This window comes from Mus pahari, chromosome 7 (genome assembly GCF_900095145.1).
Source record: "Mus pahari chromosome 7, PAHARI_EIJ_v1.1, whole genome shotgun sequence".
Lineage (NCBI taxonomy): Eukaryota > Metazoa > Chordata > Mammalia > Rodentia > Muridae > Mus > Mus pahari.
This window is the reverse complement of record NC_034596.1, coordinates 34,933,105-34,948,934: the sequence shown is the minus strand read 5'-3', so window position 1 is coordinate 34,948,934 and position 15,830 is coordinate 34,933,105. Positions and strand designations below refer to the sequence as shown.

General features: G+C 36.9%; 1 protein-coding gene across 1 annotated transcript in view; it reads right to left on the bottom strand.

Moving 5' to 3' along the window:
- The window catches only part of Crppa (CDP-L-ribitol pyrophosphorylase A), a 274,837-nt gene that overhangs the window by 40,684 nt on the left and 218,323 nt on the right, over positions 1-15,830 (bottom strand). The gene's annotated exons all lie outside the window — the stretch shown is intronic.

The following is a 15,830-nucleotide window of genomic DNA, read 5'->3' as shown; positions in this document are numbered from 1 at the left end:
CCTAATCAGCCATCATTGGGAATAGAGGCCCCTTGGTCTTGTAAACTTTATATGACCCAGCACAGGGGAAGCCCAGGGCCAAGTAGTGGGAGTGGGTGGGTAGGGGAGCAGGGGCGGGGTTGGGGTATAGGGAACTTTTGGGATAGCATTTGAAATGTAAATAAAGAAAATAATAATAAATAAATTTTAAAAAACAAAAGGAAAACAAAACAAAACAAAACAAAACCAAGAGCTGGTTCTTTGGGAAAGTCAACAAGTTAGATAAACCATATATATATATATATATATATATATATATATATATATATATATTAGGATATAATAGGATTTTTTTTCTATTTTTCTTGTACTCAAATTTGATTTTTTTATATAATGTTTCAATTACAGTTGCCCCTCCCCTAACTCCTCCCAGTGGCTCCCTACCTCTCCTCCAAATCCACATGCTTCCGTCTCACCTTAGAAAACAAACAGGCATCTAGAGAGTAACAGTAAAATAAAACAACAACTACAGACTAACTGGGAATGGCACGAAACAAGTAAACAAACTGAAAAAAAAAATAAAGAGTCAATCAAAAGCCTTATGTTATAGTTGTGGAGACACACATATGTTCTCTCACAGAGGAATCACACAGAGACAAGAACCCATAATACATATGTAAAGAAACTGTAAGGCTGAAAGGAAAAAAACAAAAAACAAAAACAAAATCTCTGACAAAATATGATGAGTCAAAAATTTGTCCAAAGATGCCACTAAGTGTGTTTTGTTTTAGCCATCTACTGCTGGGCATGGCGCCTCCCCCTTAAGAGTTGCTTGTGTATCCACTGAGACTTCTTTGGAGAAAACTTAATTTTCATTTATAAGTGGTTATGAATTTGAGATAGCTTCTAGATTAGGGGTGGGACCTTGTGTACACTCAGAGCTGGGGCCACATCTGACACAGACCCATGCAGACTTGTGCATGCTGCCTCTGTCACTGTGAGTTCATATGTGCATCAGTCCTGCTGTGTTTAGAAGGCCTTGTTTTGTTGGTACCCCCCATACACTCTGGCTCTTACATTCTTTCTGCCTCCTCCTCTGCAGAGTTCTCTGAGACCTGAGGGGAGGGATTTGGGGGGGGGGCATTCCATTTAGGACTGAGTGTTCCAAGGTTTCTCTCTATCTTTACAATGTCTGTTTATGGGTCTTTGTATTTGTTCCCATCTACTGCAGGAGAAAGCTTCTCCAATGATGGCTTAATAAGACACTAATCTATGAATGTACTAGTCAGCGTTTTCGAGAGTAACAGAACTTACACAGTGATCTATTACAATCAGATCTAGTAGAATGACTTAGAGGCTTGTGCCCATATTGTCCAACAATGGCTGCCTACAGACGTCATGTCCAAGTATTCAGAGGTTGCTTAGTCCATGAGACTGGATGTCTCAGATAGTTTTCAGTATATGCTGGAATCTTAAAGACATAGGTTTTAATGCCAGCGAGGAAGACGCTTGCTTGCAAGGCAAGAGCAAGCAGGCATAGAGCAAAATCTTCCTTCTTTCATGTCTTTGTATATGGACCAGGTGGATCTGGATTAAAGTTGTGTCTCTCTACTCCAAACAACAAATATCAAGATTAGAAGTAGATCTTCCCACTTTGAATTACATAAAGCACTTACAGGCTTGTCCTCTATTTGGGGATTTTACTTAACTAGATAGTCAAAGTTGACAACCAATATCCATCAAAATGAGTATAGCAGAATGTCATTAGGGGTCATTTTACTGATACAATCATTTAACAGAGCAGTAGTTTTTGGGTTTCCCATAGATTCCTGATCTCTCTGATCTCAGGTTCTTGCCACTTGTGATGGGTCACAGATGAGTTTAATCTCATGAAGTGGAAGTTTAATCTCATTAAATGCAATCACATATTAGTGATATTGGTGGTACAAGTTTTGTGCCAATATTGCACCAGTCTGTCTTACATGAACTAAGTAAAATGTTCAATTGCTATTTGTGTTTCCAATCATTGGTTGTGGTTAAGTACACAGTATGCTTTAACATTAGCATAGACCCAAATGTATGTGTTGAAATCCTGACCACTGTACTGATCCTACTCAGAGGCCAAGACTTTAGATGATTAGAAAAAAATGGAGCCTGCATGAGATTAGTGTCTTGAAAAGGAGACCCCCCCCCCACACACACAAAAGCTCCCTTGCTTCCTTGTACCCCATAAAGATGTAGGGGAAAATATCTATGAGCCAGGAAAAAGGCCAGCAGCGAGAATGTCTGCCTAGCATTTTGATCTTGGACTTTTCAGACTCAAAATTATAAGAAATTTATGTCTATTTTATAAGTCACCTACTCTACCCTACATTTTACAGTAAACCCCAAGGGCTTAAATACCTTGAGAAGAGCAGAGTGTTATTCTTTATGAGATACACTTCTGTATTTTAAGACTAAACTTCAGAGGAAAAGGAAAACCTGGTGTTTACCTTTCAAAAAATGATAATATCAAATACATACAAGATCCAAGTGAAAATGCTCAACGGAGGGTTAAATGTTGGAGGCAGCTAAGCAGCAATTGCCCCTCTATTAATAGTGATTGTGTTATTCTACGTAGTTAGACATGGGTGATGCACATGTACATCACACCATACACAGTCCTTCAAGGCTGAGATGTAAAGACCACACATGAAGCCTATCACCCCTCTCAATATAATATAATTTTTACATTAATCTCTAGTTGTCATTCTTCATTATTAGACTCAATTTTCCTGGCATTTGAATTAATCTCTGCTATGTAGAGATATGTTTGTTTGTATGTGTATGTACATATCTACATATGTAAGTAAACAGGGAATAGGATACATGGATTTATATGGGTAGAGATATGTGTGTATGTTTGTATGTATGTGCTTGTGCATGTGTATGTATATAAGCATATATGGAATACAGCTAACAATTATTACCTAACAGTGATTCCTTTGCTTTTTATTACATGCTATATGTAATATAAAAACAGTCTAGGATGAACTGCATAGCACATGCTCACAATTATCTTGCACAAAACATGAGCACAAAGTGTTCAATAAACCAGCAATGCCTTAGTAAAACTTTAGAAAAATTTCATGCAGAAAAAATATTTCATAATATAAGTTTTATTATGTTTTGAAATGACAGGAGGTAGGTGACACGAATATTGTGACAACAATAAAAGCAGCTGGCTTTGAGGGTCAACAGTTAACATGCCATACACCAAGCCAGTCATTTCCACATATGTCATATTTCCAGGGCTGAGTTTTTCGCAGGTAAAGATATGTGTGTGAAAACAAACTCCTCATTTTTAGAGAATGTCTACTGTTTGCTTACCATCTACAAGGATAATTGTGCAGACAGGAGACAGCTCTGTGGTGCCATTACTACCTATGCAATGGTAAAGCTGGCAGAAATTTCTTAGCTTGGGATGAAGGGGAAGTCACAAGTAAGTTTAATTCTGAGGAATACAGAAAACAAGTGTAAAGTACTTTCATACAATACTAACCCAGCACATTTTCATCTGCCCAAGAGCTCTGACGTGATCATCAGAGGACACCCCAGTCTCACCACATATCCATATCACCTGTAGTAAGTCCTGTCCCCGGCCCTACTGACTACTGAGATGGGAACTCATGAGAATAAGAATCTTTCATAAGCTCTAAGGCATAAACATAAGGAAAAATGTACTTGGTGATCTTGAAGTGCTCTTTGTGTTGCTAAATCATTTAAAGAAATGTGCTTTTGGATTAGCTTCTGTCTTAACTACTGGAAGGATGAAGAATCCTTAGCTAAATACATCCCAGCCATGCCAAGAGCCCATTTACTACTACCCGGGATGTCAATTTACGTGTGCAGTTGAGGAAAGGGCAGCCTGAAGTTTGGAGAAGCTGTAGGGAGTGCGGGCTCTGCAAGTCAGTTATCAGTATCTCAACTTTTCTTTTCTTCTCCCATCCCTACCAGTAAAGTAAGACAACAGGAAGTGACCCAGCAACCCTTGGACCTACTTGCCTGACCATGCCATAACTATACTCAGGTTTAAATGACAGAGCTGAGGAAGACCTCATCAAATACAGCCTAGGGAATTTGATGCTCATGCAAATTCTCTCACTGATGCCTTTGATACTATGGAGCAGGGGAGAAAAAAATGAAAACTTTGAGCTTCTCTAATCAGGTAATATTGAACAGATTTTTTTCTCCTGAACTAGAATAAATGTACATGCTGAGCACATAGAAGTTGTGCATATAAACTTTATATGACCCAGCACAGGGGAAGGCCAGGGCCAAGAAGTGGGAGTGGGTGGGTAGGGGAGCAGGGGCAGGGGGAGGGTATGGGGAATTTTCAGGATAGCATTTGAAATGTAAATAAAGAAAATATCAGCCAGGCCTGGTGGCGCAGGCCTTTAATCCCAGCACTCGGGAGGCAGAGGCAGGCGGATTTCTGAGTTCGAGGCCAGCCTNGTCTACAAAGTATGTTCCAGGACAGCCAGNNCTANACAGAGAAACCCTGTCTCGAAAAACCAAAAAAAAAAAAAAAAAAAAATCAAATAAAAAAATAAATGTAAATAATAATAATAATAATAATAATAATAAAGAAGTTGTGCATATACAAAACATAAACTAATCACTCAAAGTAGAAAGAGAAATGCATCTTTTGTAGTTACCAGGATACAATCTCCAATACAGTCAAAAGTTAACAAAATGTTTTTTTTGTTTGTTTGTTTCATTTTTTGTTTTTTCAAGACAGAGTCTTACCATGTAGTCTTAGCAGGCCTGGAAATCCCTATATAAATCAGGCTGGCCAGAACTCAGAGCAATCTTCCTGCCTCTGTCTCCTGAGTGCTGAGATCAAAGGCATGCACTGACTCAGACACTTGGCATATTTTTATCTTAGGTTTTGGTAACAAACAAAAGTTGCAATGCAGCCAGGCGTGGTGGCGCATGCCTTTAATCCCAGCACTCGGGAGGCAGAGGCAGGCGGATTTCTGAGTTCGAGGCCAGCCTAGTCTACAAAGTATGTTCCAGGACAGCCAGGACTACACAGAGAAACCCTGTCTCGAAAAACCAAAAAAAAAAAAAAAAAGTTGCAATGCTTTTCAAGATCAGACTATCTGTGATGAGCTGCAGAAACGGCTAAGTGTGATGGACAACTTAAGAGCACATTATACAGCTGTCCTTTTGGGTTTTGTTAAAACAAGTCAAACTATTACTTTGATTGAGTGCACTCAAGACAATATTATAAAGGCTAAGGGCACAGCATAAAAGTGTAATTACCATAGAAGCTATTCATAAATCTACTATGCTAATGGTTTTAAGAAGAAAGTTCTTACATGCATTAACCACACAAATCACTAAATAGAGACATAAGGAAATAAATCATTAAGTGGAGTTACCTTGGCTGAAGAACCAGGATACAGAGATGCAGTGAGTCTTGGCCTCTCTCGCCCACTACCTATGCATGATCAGTTATGCCTTTCTGTAGAGCAGAATATGAGAGCCACAGAGTAGCCAAACAACTGACTCTTACTCAGCCCTTTCTCACTCTCCAGTGGACTTTGATATAGTTTAAATCTTGGGCAGAAATAATTAAACATGCCCTATTCCTTATACACCTCTTTCAATAATCTAAAAGTGCTTATTTATAATTTTGATATTGTTTTCTAGACAAGAATATATCTATATCTATATCTATATCTATATCTATATCTATATCTATATCTATATCTATATCTATCTATCTATCTATCTATCTATCTATATATATATATANTATATATATATATATATATATATATATATATATATATATATATATATATATATAAATTTTAGGACTTGGTAGGCGCCAGCAGGAGAATCAGGATTTTAGGGTCATCTTCTACTACATAGTGTGTTCAAGGCCAGGGTGAACTATATGAAATTCTACCTCAAAAGTTGAAATTCTGTGATTTCTAACAAATAGAACAGTTTTGATCATTGATGTACTGTTGAGAAGAAATTACTTAAATCAATTTTATCATTAATTGATTTAAGGTATCAATAATATTTTGGGTGTTTTGAACACCTAGAATGCCCCAGGCATTTAGATGAATGTGGAACATTTCATAGGAAAAAAAATTCAAACAATGCATAGAAGTACCTAAACATAAACAATGCAGAGGAATACCTAAGTGTCAACAATGCACAGGAATACCTAAATGTCAACAACGCATGGAAAAGCTACATGTGAACACCACACAGGAATAGCTAAACATGAACAATGGGGCTGATGTTAAGACCAAGCATATTGGCACAGGCTTCACCTTCGGTGTCTGAGGCATCAGGATGCCATGTTACCGTTCAACCTGGGATTCACTGCCAGTCTGCATGTCAAGAAAACAAAACAAACACAAAAGCAAAGCAAGGCAAATGCCCTTCCCTCGCTGTTTCTTCCTGCTATCAAACTGCAGCCCGTTTCCTATCTCTTCTAATGGAATTCCTAGTTTGGTCCAGAGATGAATAAACTGCTACCCTGGAGACAAATCTTTGCCACCTAGTTCTGTATGGAAATTGTCAGTTGAAAAACAGGGCCACACACTTTTATGATGTGCTCAACTGCTTCTGCATTGCTGGAGCAGAGGCAAGACCCAAAGTTGTGTACCTTCTTCCTCTCCTCATGAAGAAAACAAAACCACTATTCAGCCACCAACAACCTGTGGTATCAAACAAACCACTTCTTAAGTATTTAATCAGCATTTATATCAAATTCTTAAAAGTCACTAAGAACCAACTTTTCCATATTTTCTTTACTAATTCATATAGATCCAAATTGAGCTAATAATGTTACAGCAATTTTAATGTAGTAAAGAATAAAGACCAACAAACCAAAAATATTAAACACAAGAGAACTAGGTGAATTGCATAAATGTGAATATTAAAGTGGTATATTTTAAAAGGCAAATAAAAATGGTACAGCTAGTCTACCATGATCTATGATTGTATCCTTATCAAGCTAATTATGAGTGTGGCAGGATATTTCAAAACACGAGAAATCACTCTAGAAAAATTCCAAGTTTGTCCTGGAAGCAACAGCCTATACAATACCCCAGGCATTTAAAGGCTGAGTGTATAAGTAACAGTAACTGCCTGGGCTGAGCAGCTTCGGAAGTCACAGATGACAAGAGGAGATAACAGCACCTCTACAATAGAGAGAGTTCAAAGCCATGTTAGACAACAGAGGGGGTTCTTGCCTCAAAATGTGAAAGCAAAAGGAGGACTAGAATATAGGTCACAAGCAGAACGCTTAGCATGCAGGAGACTTTAGGTTCAAATCATCTTCAGAAAAACAGTTACATCATTGGTTTGTATGTAAGTTAGGCTAGTTCATGAACAAAATATTCATGTATATGTCTTCCAAGGAAAATCATTCAAGTATGTGGTAATTTTCGTAAAGAGTCATATTTATGTGTATAAAAAGTCAAAGAATCCCAGTGTTTTGTATTCTTAATAATTTCAATTTGAAAGAACCATATTTTATGTGAAACAGTTACTTCTTTTAAAAATGAAAGTTCTATGTTGTATTATAGATGTTATTTATGAAAAGACTATTCTGAAATATATGGTATTCTAAGTATAAATATTAATAAGCCTTTCATATTTTAATCTACTTTTGGTCAGACAACTGACCTATAATATTTCCCACTTCTTAATGAAAAAGGAAAATCTGTGATGCATTTCTTCCTGTTTTATATTTACTTACTAATATTTTAACTTCTTTCAAGATCCTCACAGATTATTCAAATACAACATCTATAAATTAATTATAGAGGTCTAAAAAATCTCTGAAGGATAATGTATAATTGAAATTCTATCTTGTGTTAAATTTTAATGAGGTCTCAACTACTTTTAGATTTGTGGTATATTTATTCATTATCAAGTCACCAGAGCAAAGAGCAATGAATCAGCACACTCGCTCACTTACAGCTCAGTTTCCTCTCCTCCACAAAAGGTGTCATACCATTTTACTACAGTAATTTAAAGGTGGACATTAAATCTCCCTACTATTTCAAGAAGAAAATAATTGTAGTGCATTTTATAACTGCATAGTGTTTCATATTTGACACAGATGACACAGATAACAAATGTTCTTGGGTAAAGGAATATATTTATTTCTTGTGATTAGCTAAGTTAATATAATATTCCAAAGAAAGGAGAATCATTCCTGGAACTGAAGAAAGAGCAGCTAGAATCCGCACCATGGTTATAATACACACATATGTTCAAAACCAAAGCAGAAACTCATCTACAGAAAATTCTTTCTACAAGAGGAACTCTTAAAGCTACTAGAGACAAAAATGTCTGCTCCTTCATAGGTGATATAAACTCCTTCATTATTGAGAAATGAAAACAGAACACTTAACCGAAAGAGTCTCCTGTTTTGTGACTATTTCAGGACCATTAAAAACTTGGTAGAAATTCAACACTGGGAAAGCATAACAGTGACATATATGGAGCCTGGGAGAGAGCCTTTTAATCCAGGGCTTTATAAACTGCTGTTTGTCCATAGTTCCCAGATGACGGTCACCGATGGGCAAGAACTAAGAAAGTCATTGGGTATAAAACTGCTACTCAGTCTACACAGGAGGAGGCACATTAGTATTATGGAAACTATATACTAGTTTCTGTTACCAATAAACAAGCACAGATCTGAGAAGGAAGAGGGAATTGTCTCAATCAGATATACCTATGGACATTGCTGTGGGGCTTTTTATTGATTGCTCATTGATGTGAAAGGTCCCAGCTCACTGCGAGAAGTCTCACACATGGGCAGATACTGATGATGTACATTCATATGGTTACACACTTTACAAATTGAATATGGTGCATCCCCTATGAACTTTTAGTTTAAAATATATTGAACTGTTTTGTGGATAATAAAAAGCATCTATAAAAGGATGGAACACAAAGACTGAAATATTTTCCAGAGCAAATATTTTCTTGGAAAATTCTAGTAAAAATTTTAGGTAATTGCAACCAATGTATTACACCTTTAAAGTGGTCAGAGTTTAGCAAAAATTATAGGTGTTACATAATGCTGAAATGAAAATGCAGTGTACTAAGCCCGAAAGCTACATTCCAAAATTTCTTGTAATACAATATTAACAAAGCTCAAAAACATAAATTCTTTGTAGCATTTAAGATGCCAGCGAAAGTCACACAGCACAGATGATGCTGTGTCCCTTCAGTCTGCCAACACCATTAGCGTCACCACGAACAGGGAATGACTCTATTGGGTAATAAATTAACTCATGAAAAATATGCTGTGCTCTTAAAACAAACAGAAAATATAACAAAAATGTGAGTCCACTTTGTGTAACATTTTATGTAAAAACAAATAATTACCAATTAAAATATTGTGAAATAACAGAAACAAGTTAACATTAGGTGATGCAGGTTAAATGTTTATATTGATGATGTGGAATAGAATATATTTTACAGGAGATTTTAAAATTATATATTACAAATGAATTTTAAATGGAAAACCCCACAATATTTATATAAAATTTAAAAGCCTCAAGCTATCCATAATTATTCTTTAGTGAGCGCATACACATGTTAAATGGGGTCTTTGAGACAACTCCACTACCTTCCTTATAGTGAATTAGAAACATCAACAGCATTGTTTAGAAGAAATTATACTCATTATTTTTACTATTTAAACAAATACTTATATATTAGCAATTTTATAATTGAAATATGATCGAAACAAGGTTAGTACACAATAAAAAGTACTGAATTTCTCTTTAAAGGTTCAAACAAAGAAATCATAGTATAATTTTTCCATTAGCTAAAATAAAAAGATTATAGTCTCAGTTTAAAGTTAAAAACACACTTTTAAAATAATTTCCAATGCACTGGGTGTTCGACACATTGGCTAAAAATGCACATGAAATATGAATAAACTATAAATAAAACAAAACAGAACAAAGCTCAAGTGAATGTTCAACATAGTTCAATCACACTTTAATGAAACACATGAAAAACAAAACATGCCTTCACCTCTGACTGGGATTTGTCTGCAGAGGGTAGCATAACTTGTAACTCTTTAAAACTCTGTGCTATATAAAATGTTTTATATACCTGAAAACACTGTAGACTGGGTCCAATTAAAGAGCTGTAGGTTGCTGGGGTGGCCATGCTGTGGCCCACAGGTTTGTGCTGGGTAGGATACTGATTGCCCTTTGCTTAGCAGCTTGCCTAGCACCTTCTCAGACTATGGAGGTACTCCTTAGGGAAGAAGCTCCAGGTCAGATCCAGCTGTCCACAAAGTTTACCTGCCAGTTCCGCAGGCAACCAACATCAGTGACAATTGTGTCTATTGTTTTGGGAGTCTCCTGGACTCCCATATCCAACAACCGGAAGGGAGGTTTCCCATGGTCAGTACTGGCTTTCCGATAGACAACCGATGGCTCTGAAGGGGAGCATTACCAACCTGTGTGACATAACTCAGTCTCTGTATCTCCCCCACCTCTCTCTGTCTCTCTGTCTCTGTCTGTCTGTCTCTCTCAATGTCTCACTTTCTGTCGTTCTGTCTGTCTGCCTGTCTCTGTGTCTCTATCTCTGTCTCTTTCTTACACACACACACACACACACACACACACACACACACACACGCACACGTCATAGGTATTTTTAAGTCAGCTTATAAAATAGTATGCGTCCCTGTGGCTTCTTGAGACATTTATAGTGTTGGATATCTTTTCTTTCTCCCTCTAACTCTGTATTATCATCTCTACCCATCCACATTTAAAGTCTACTCCGCAGGTTTTTTTATTTGCCTTTTCATAGGAACTGTGGCCCATCCATCTTTCTAGTGCACTTTCTCTCTGCTCCCTCACCCCTCTTCTTATGGTGCTTTTTAAATTGCCTGGCTTCTGTAGTTACTTCAGGTCTTCTACTCAAATCTAAGGATTTGGAGCTAGGATCTACAAATAAGAAACATGTGTTTGACCCTTTGAATCTGTGTTACCTCACTCAGTAAAATATTTTTCCAGTCTTACTCACTTACCTGAAAAAGTGATTTCATTTTTATCTTTAAAGCAGAAAAGGATTCTAATTGTATGAGTTACACATTGCCATTATCCTTTTATCAAATGAAGACCACCTAGGTGACATTTGCTTCCTAACTCGTAGATCAGAAAAGGATGAGCAAGAATCTATACAGTAGATGTTGAGCCCTGTGTGTTTGGAGTCCTGCAGACTGGCTTCCATGGTGACCACACACACCAGATTGCAATCCTACCAACAGTGAATGAGGGTGCCCTTTACTCCTCATAATCAGCAGCATTGGTTTTCAGCATCTTAGTCATCCTGACTGAGGGAAGATGAGATATCAGTCATTTTCATTTACATCTTTCTATTTGCTAAGGATTTTGAATACATTAAAAGTTGTTTCTAAGCAATTTATTATCTCTTCCTTTGAGAAATCTGTTTAGAAACACATCCCAGTTTTAAAAAGACGTAATGTCCTGCTCATTAGGAAGTAATCTGGTACTGTTAAACTAGCCAACTACCCACTGCTGAAGGGTGCGCGCATGCACACACACACACACACACACACACACACACACACACACATGCACGCACAAACACACCCCCACACACATACACACATACAAATAGAAAAACACAATTTAAAATAAGTAAATCTTTAAAATAATATAAACTATAAACATAGAATTTTCATTTAATTTGAAAAAGCTGATGAGTCACCTCAAATATGCCAAAACTTTCGATTTAAGTCCAAATAATATGCTTTCTTGATTTTGCAAATGGCAAAATGAATAAAATGATAGCCCAATGCTGCATAGAAAATTATCAGCAAATGTTTATTTCTTTGTATCACTCTTCTTCTTATGACTGTTCTTAAATGAATCACTGTGGTAATAGTGCATTGCAAGGAGCTCCCTAGGAAGGGAAGAGACACTGATGGCTGTGAGGGATGATGTCTCCTCCCTTTCAGAGAGGAGCATCAGACCTACCTGGTTTCCTTCAAGAGAAACAAATGACAATCTTTTGGCTGTCCTGGGGGTCACTATGTAATATAGGACGGCACCCCTGCTTCTGCCCCCACCCTTCCAGTACAAAGAATAGGAAGACCACAGGCCTGCACCACAACTCCTCACCAGAAGGGTGTGTCTTAAGCTTACTCTGGTTATTTTGACATGTGGCAACAAAGTTAAAACAGAAAAGAGGAGAAATAAAAGTAGAGTTACACGGAGTACCTAGAAGGACATCAGGGAATTGCAAGACTATTCTCTTATGCAAATAATAGGATTCTGAGACAAAGGAGTCAGATAAGTCATCTGGAAAACTAGTATAGCTGTATTAATAGTGGTACTAGTTAAACAGTGGTACTAGTTACATTCTAAACGAGAACAAATGCTTCAGCTCCGGCACTGAGCTGCTTTCTGTCTGGGAGACGCTCCTCGGCTGGACACCACCACTGTGCAGACAGTAAGCAAGCGAGAAGCACAAGAACAATTCTAGACTCCACCCTCTCCTTTGACCGGTGGCCCTCCACACTCATCAGTTCTGCGCCCAAGTCTTTTGAACCCTACCTTGAGCTCTCCATCCTCACTGAAAGCCTCACAGTCGGGCCAACTGCCGAAGTGTTTCCATCATTTTCACTTGTACCTATTTCTGCTCCTCAGTCTAAGATGCAGAAAGCTGTTCTGGAAGAGACCGTTCCTGACAACAAATGAAATCCCACTGTGCTCTTGTGCCCACCTTCTGTCACCCGCAACGTTACTTAAAAATTGAATTGGAACACTGAAATAATTTGAAAATGCCATGAGAATCATTTTGTCCTTTAACATGGTTAAGATAAGGGGGGGGTGCTCATTTCAGATTGTTCAGAATTATTAGATATTTAGTGACAAATGTTTAGCTATCATTGAATTCATAAAAAAGTAATGTAATTATAAAATAAGATTTTGGTTTTATTGGCAAAGGAAAAATGCGATTTGTATAGCTTTATGTATGTTATATAGATAAAAACATGTAGAATAGTTTATAGAAGGAGATGTAGACTAAAATTTATGGAATAAACTAAATAAAAACATATCATTCCTTGTTACATGCATGCAATTACAACAATATAAAATCAATAGTGTAGCTTGGAATATGAATTTTCTATGTTTTAAGCTTAAGAAAATATTTGGGAAAGATTTTATAGCAAAGTGAATTCAAGAAATACCTTCATTTACTTCTGGGGTTTTAGGGTCATTGGATAGGACCTGCTGACTATGATCTTCACAGCAGAAGTACAGCTGCCTGATGTTCCTTATCTCACCCCACATCTGCATTGCCAGAACTCCTTGTGCCACTGACCCCTCAAGTCTGCCACCTTATATTCTTCATTGCAAATGTAGGTACAGCTACCCAGTCTTTAGAAGCTGTGAGAAGCATTGTCTGAGGTCTTCTGTGACAAGAGTATCCCTTTCTGCAATCCCTCCGGGTTCTGCACTGCTGTGCTCATACAGAGTTCCCTTCTTGAATCCTAAATTTGTATTTAGTAAGAAACCAAATCTTGAACATGGTAATAAATACTTATCAATACATTTCTTTTTTTAAAACAATGTTTTATTAGATATTTTCTTCATTTGCATTTCAAATGCTATCCTGAAAGACCCCTATTCACTCCCCCCGCCCTGCTCCCCAACCCACCCACTCCTGCTTCCTGGAATACATTTCTAAGTGCAGTAGAAAAATATTCTATTAGAGAACAGAGAAGGTCAAGAGAAAAATCTCTAGTTTGGCTTTATATTTTTTATACAATTATCTCTCTTCTTTGTTCTTCAAGTCAAATTTTTTCAATGTTGCCCTGGCTGGTCTAGACCTTGCTATATCTAACAGTCAGATTCTAATTCAAAGGGATCCATCTGTCTCTGCTTTCTGAGTGCTTATATAAAAGTCATAAGACACAATATGCATTATTCTCTCTTTTAGAATTATTTTCTTTTTGACCCATTTTTAGGTATCTAAAATATGTTGTATGAACATCATATGTGGTGTTATATAAAATATGCTGCACAACTTTTGTCTTCAAAAATCTCTTAATGAAAAATAAACAATTACTACATGGGCTTTCATGAAACTAAAATTCTGTACAGTAAAGGATACTGGCATTCAAGTAAGTAAGCAGCCTATATAATGGGAAAAATATGTACTAGCTATTCATCTGATTGAGCGTTAATGTCTAAACAATATAAACGACTGAAAAATAAGGGTTAGAATTAAACAGAGATATCACATGATGAACTACATCTAGAAAAAGAGAACCCATGAAGTTTAATGTTTAATACCATTAGTCATCATGGAAACACAAATCAAAATACTTTGAAATCTCATAGTACCCCTTGACAGAATGACTAAGAACAGAAACACCAATGATAACATGCGCTAGCACACGGAAAGGAGAACACTTATTCATGAATGGGAGTGCAAACCATTATAGAAATTACTGTGGTTGTTCCTCCATAAGCCAAGTTAGCTATATCATATGACCAGTTATACCATCTTGGATACAAACCTAAAGTGCTCTATATACTATACTAGATATACATTTTCATCCATGGTTAGTGTTTTTCCAGCCAGGAAAGGAAAATGACCTAAATATCCATCGACAAATTAATGTGTAGTGAAAATGTGAAATATCTACACAACAAAATATTGTTCAATTGTTAAAAATGAAACTATAAAGTGCACAAATAAATTGATGAATCTGTAAATAATCATTTTGAATGAAGAAACCTAGACCCAGAAAATCAAACATCACATTTTCTCTCATATGTGGATGTTACCCTTGGATAAATGAAAAGCCCAGTTCCAGAAATGGATTGTCCTTTTGGGAATGTCTGCCAGTGAGGTCCCACAAAACCTCCCAAACATTACTAGCTACAGTCATTGCTCTTGGTCATCATCCAGAACTTGAATGCAAGACCCTATTGCTTAATATTTCATTACAGCTGGTAGAGTCCTGAAGTTTCATCCCTATTGGTTAGCTTCCATAGCACTAAGGTGATGAGCAAGCTACCACAGGAGAAAAGTAATGATCAATCATACCCACCTATGAATCCTCAAACTTACAATATAATTAGCCATGTAATACACACCCACTTGTGTGATGGTGACAAGAACATCAAGTCAATAATCAATGACTTTCTGATTGGATTTAAGTCACAACACACAACATGAAACCAATAATTTGCACCATTATCTTGTGAAGAAGCTATGAAGACAGCATATAGAAGTTAGGGGATCCACACTACTTTTAGGGATCTAAATGGACGCCCCATTAAACCAACTACCAATAACTTATCATTATACTCACAGATCAATGTGTTACTCACCCCTCCTCTGAGGAGCGTATATGGGAACTAGGTGGACTAGATGGTGATTAACACAGAGTCTCACAACTTCCCAAGGTTTTATATATATATATATATATATATATATATATATATATATATAGTCATACCCATTACTCTCAAAGATTAGGGATCTGTGCAGAGAAAGGAGTAGAATGAATGTAAAAGGTAGAAACAATGGATGAGTTTGTAAAGGAAACATTTGGACACAGCAGAAAGCTCACATATGAACTGACAACAGTTGTGATAATGCATACAAAATCTCTCCATGCCAAAGTCCAGCCGAATCCCAGCATAGAAAGGGAGGTAAATAAACATGATAAAAGCAATTTACAGCAAACCAGTAGCCAACATCAAAGTAAATGGAGAGAAACTCGAAGCAATCCCACTAAAATCTGGGACTAGGCA